This window comes from Ursus americanus, chromosome 19 (genome assembly GCF_024610735.1).
Source record: "Ursus americanus isolate L20-20 chromosome 19, mUrsAme1.1.p, whole genome shotgun sequence".
Lineage (NCBI taxonomy): Eukaryota > Metazoa > Chordata > Mammalia > Carnivora > Ursidae > Ursus > Ursus americanus.
This window is the reverse complement of record NC_142145.1, coordinates 25561391-25566054: the sequence shown is the minus strand read 5'-3', so window position 1 is coordinate 25566054 and position 4664 is coordinate 25561391. Positions and strand designations below refer to the sequence as shown.

At 44.6% G+C, this 4664-nt stretch overlaps 1 long non-coding RNA gene across 25 annotated transcripts in view; it reads right to left on the bottom strand.

Annotated features, from left to right (window-relative positions):
* Nucleotides 1-4664, bottom strand: part of LOC123787365 (uncharacterized) — a 133185-nt gene that overhangs the window by 40901 nt on the left and 87620 nt on the right. For 23 of the 25 annotated variants that reach the window (XR_015727692.1, XR_015727697.1, XR_015727675.1 and 20 more), the window contains 2 exons: nucleotides 3250-3400; nucleotides 1067-1504 (listed from right to left, as the gene is read on the bottom strand). This is a non-coding gene — a long non-coding RNA (uncharacterized LOC123787365). The remainder of the gene's footprint in view (nucleotides 1-1066; nucleotides 1505-3249; nucleotides 3401-4664) is intronic. The other 2 variants (XR_015727687.1, XR_015727699.1) reach the window with 1 other exon arrangement.

Here is a 4664-nt window from a genome sequence, read left to right as displayed (position 1 = left end):
CTAGAAGACATACGAATTGGCTCCTTAAATGCTTGTTGAATGAGTGAAGGAATGCACTGGGCTGCAGGATTAGACACTTTCTCTGGCAGCCCCCACCCTAACTGAAACCCACGGTGTTCAAGATCTCTAGCAATGGCAGCCCCCACGGAGCCCAGCTCCAGTCTGTCCTACCCCCGAGAAGCCTATCCCTAGACCCTGATCACATGTGGCTGGGACTTCCATTTGACCCTTACGTCTGTTTATTGACCTCTAATGTCATTTACTTCCTGCTGGGCCACGTACTTTTCATCTGGTTACAATCTGCCTCTCTGGCTGTAGAATGAAGTCTCTAAAAGCCAGGACTTCATGCCACTGTCTCCTTCAGAGACTTGAGTGTGCTGAGTACAGATGGGTGCCCAATACATATTTGTCAATGGCCCCACCGTCTGTCCCATGGCTCAGGATTTGGCTTAAACATCTAAGCAACAGATAGGCAGAGACTAACAGTTTAGAACTGAGACATTTCTCCAGTTGCCCAAAGAAAAAGGGGTCTGGGACGAGGAAGGCTTTAGGGAGAAAGGCAAGGGGATCTGGCAGGAAAGCTGTTTGCTCTACAGAGGACCCCAAGGCCCCTGGTCAGCCTGTCGTGGCAAGACGCGGTGCGGCCCCTTTGCTAAGCCACTACCTCACTTGCCCTGTATTCTCATCTGTCATCCTTTCTTTTCACATCAAGTGCTAGGTCCTTTTGTTTCCCGGGGAAATAAAAATAAATCAGAGACAATCCCAACGCTAATAAACAAGTTTCTAGTTAGTGGGAGAGACAGATATAGAATCAGATATATTATAGAGCAGCCTAGTGCTGCAGAGATGTGCAAAACAAATGATACAAAGGGGTAGCTTTGGGAGACTAGGGCCACTCCCTCTGCCTGTGGGACTTTAAGAAATCTGCCAGAAGAGGTGCTATTAACCTGGGTGAAGCAATTAAAGAAAGAGCCTTCCAGGCAGAGAGGATGGCCAGTGTGCTGGTGTTCTATTCTGTTGTAACGAATCACTACACGTTAGCGGCATACAACAACAGCAGACTTACTATCTCATAGCTCTGAAGGTCAGCAGTCCGATGTGGGTCTCACTGGCCCTAAAGCAATACACTGGCGGGGCTGTGTTCCTTTCTGGAGGCTCCATGAGGGGCCCTCTAGAAGCTGCCAGAACCCCTTGGCTCATGGCCTCTTTCTCCACCTTCAACACCAGCCACAGCTGATTGAGTCCTTCTCACATTGCACAGCTCTGATGCTCTTCTGCGGCCCTTTTCCAATTCTGAGGACACTGTGATGACACTGGACCCACTGGGATAATCCAAAGTAATCACTCTACTGGATGGCCAACTGATTAGCAGCCTTGATGGCTCTTTGCCAAGGAAGAGGTTCATCACAGGTTCCAGGGCCGGTGCACGGGCATCATGGGGAGCCATCATTCTGCCTGCCACAGCAAAGCCAAGGGCGCAGAGATGCGCGAGGACCTGTTCTATCTGGGGACAGAGAAAGGTTCAGAGGTCAGTGTGGAGTCATTGATGGGAAGAACCAGATTTATAAAGGTCCTTGCATACCAAGCACAGTAATGATTCATTCTTTTATCCACTGTGGCTTTTAAACAGGGAGTGACCTATTTCATTCCTTGTTTTCTTAGCAATCACTCTGGCAGTGGGATGGCAAAGAACCTCAGGGAAGGGAGGCAGGGGGGCTGCTCAGGAAAATCCTGGTGCCGTCCACGTAGGAGGATACAAGGTCAGAACTAAGGTGGTGGCTCGTGGATGAATAGAAGGGGCTGGGCTTGAAGTCACTTGGGAGGACTACTTGTCAGGAGGCCAGCCATGATTGAAGATTGCAAGATGTAGACCATCAGGGAGAGGGAGGCGTCACAGCTGACTGAGAGGTTTCCAGCTTAGGGGCCTGGGGGGATGACGGTTCACTTAACTGCAATGGAGACTATAAAACAGGACACCGTGCATGTACACGGGGGATAATGCAGAGTTTCAGGGGCCAGGGGGACACCCAGGTGAAGAGATGCCACAGGTGGGTCATGAGCTTAGGGGATGGGGAAACTCGTGCTCACTTCACAAGGACATTGTGAAGACTGATTTAAAAAGTCATTCCCGCCAATGCAAGAACAGCAGTAAACATATTGTCACTCACCGGTTCCTCATAGGCAAGGGCACCCATAGTCTCCCCCTCTGAGCATACCATCGTGTGCTCAACAACAAACATGTCACTGGCCCCTTCTTCGTGAGTGCACTGGCCTAGGTTCTACAGGGAACCAAAGGGATCCCTGAGGAGTTCCTGCCCTTGAGAGGTAGGTGCCGGGTATCACTGGGAAGCCAGGACACGTAAGTCAAGAGAAATGTAACAACGAAAATGCCCAAAGACTGGGTCGTCAGGCTTGAGCCCCAAACCTGGGTGTGGTGCAGGTGTCTCCTTGCCTCTTACCCCTCACAACCAGGGGTCATCATCAAGCCCTTTGGATTTTATCTTCTAAACACTTCCCGAGTCTGCTTTCCCTCCTGCTTTAAACTCAAGCCTTCGTTATTCCTCACTTGAATTATTATTAAAAGCTTTCGAGCTGGGCCCCTTGCCTCTAGTCTTGCTCCCCTCCCATCTGTTCTTTAAATGACAGCCCAAAAATGAGTTTTCTGGCTTTAATCTGATCTTAACACTACTCAATTTGAAATGATTCCATAAAACATAGGGAGAAAATTTTAAATGTAAGAGTGGGGAAGTCTTTTCTAAACGTGACATAAAACAGGCAATCCATAAAAGAGAAGAATGATAGATTTGAATACATAAAATTAAAATTTTCTGCTTGGTAAAAAATTGCCATAAACAAAGTTAAAAGACAAACAGCAAATTAAGAAAAAAAAAATTGCAATATAAATGACAAAGCACGGATAGCCTAACTATATAAATGGTGCCTACAAATCAATAAGAGAAAAACCTAACAATCCAATGCGAAAATTGGCAAGGGAACATGAACAGAAAATGAAATATAGATGGCTTTTAAACATACGAAAAGAAGCTCAAATTCACCATAAGAAAAATGCCAATTTCCCTACAATCAGACGCCATCAGGTTGGCCCTGTCAGAAAGTCTGAGAATATACTACATTGATAAGTTTGAGGAAACAGCCACTTTCAAATGCTGTTGGTGGAAATGTGCTACCCAGTTGGAAAGCTGTTAAGTATCTACTGATTTTTAAAATGCATATATTTTTGGGGGGCACCTGGGTGGCTCAGTTGGTTAAGCATCTGCCTTCGGCTCAGGTCATGATCCCAGGGTCCTGGGATCGAGTCCCGCATCGGGCTTCTTGTTCATCAGGGAGTCTGCTTCTCGCTCTGCCTGCTGCTTCCCCTGCTTGTGCTCTCTCTCTCTCTCTGGCAAATAAATAAATAAAATATTTTGAAAAAATTATGAGCTCGGGCATAGTTACAGATGTACACAAACACAAATTTATATATTAGGAGATTCATGAAGAATATTCACAATGTCTTCAACAGGAGACTGCTTCAATAGAGAATCTACCCGGCTGTTAGAACAAATGAGGGGCAGAAAGAGAAGGAGGCAGTGCGACATACTTCTTCCGGAACCATCTCTAAAACACAATAACAGCAATAGAAGTAATACATGGCATCTACTTTATGTCAGGCATTATTCTAGAAGATTTATATATTTATATATAGTTTTATATTTGTAGGGTTTTTCATTTTTTTGGTTCTTTGTTTTAGAGAGGGAGAGAGAGAGAGAATCTCAAGCAGATTTGTCACAGGGCTCCATCTCACGACCCTGAGATCATGACCTGAGCTGAAATCAAGAGTCAGACTTTGACTGAGCCACCCAGGCGCCCCATAAGTATTTATGTATATTTAAGTCATTTAGTCCTTACAACACCCCTATAACATAGATATAATCACTATTATTCCCATCTTATAGATGAGGAAACTGAGGCACATTTGAGTTAAATAATTTGTCCATTATGAAGATATATTTGTATTTCTGTGATTTTTTTTCTCTCTGTGCTTCAGTGTGGATATTTACATCTAATCTATTTTCTAGTTCAGTAATTTTTTCCTCAGTATGTGTAATTCATTGAGTTCTCAATTTCAGTTTTGGACTTTCTACTCAGTTCTTTGGTTTTCTACTTAAATTATCACTGTTTTCCTTAAATTCTTTGAACGTATTATTCATTGTGATTTTTTTTAAGTTTATTGTTTTTTTTAGTAATCTCTACCCCAACGCAGGGCTTGAACTCATGACCCCAAGATCAAGAGTCTTCCAACTGAGCTATCTGGGCACCCCTCAGAGTGATTTTCAAGTCCAAGTCTGATTACTGTACCCTTGGGGCTACTGTCGATCTTGGTTTCTCAGTCATGTCTTCTTGTCTTACACAGCTGGTTATGTTAATGAGTGTCCAACTTGTATATGAATAATTACAGAGCTAATTCGGTCTTCTAGATGATCTTATCTTCTTCCAGAGAGGATTTACTTCTGCAGGGCAGTTGGGCAAGAAGCTATTCAAGCCGATTCCAATCAGGAAGTTGGATGACTCAAAAGCTGGCCTTCGATCTCTCTGAGAACTGACCTATTTGTGATTCATCCTTTGTCCAAAGGTCCCACCCCAAAGCCTGGGTGTGTGGCAGA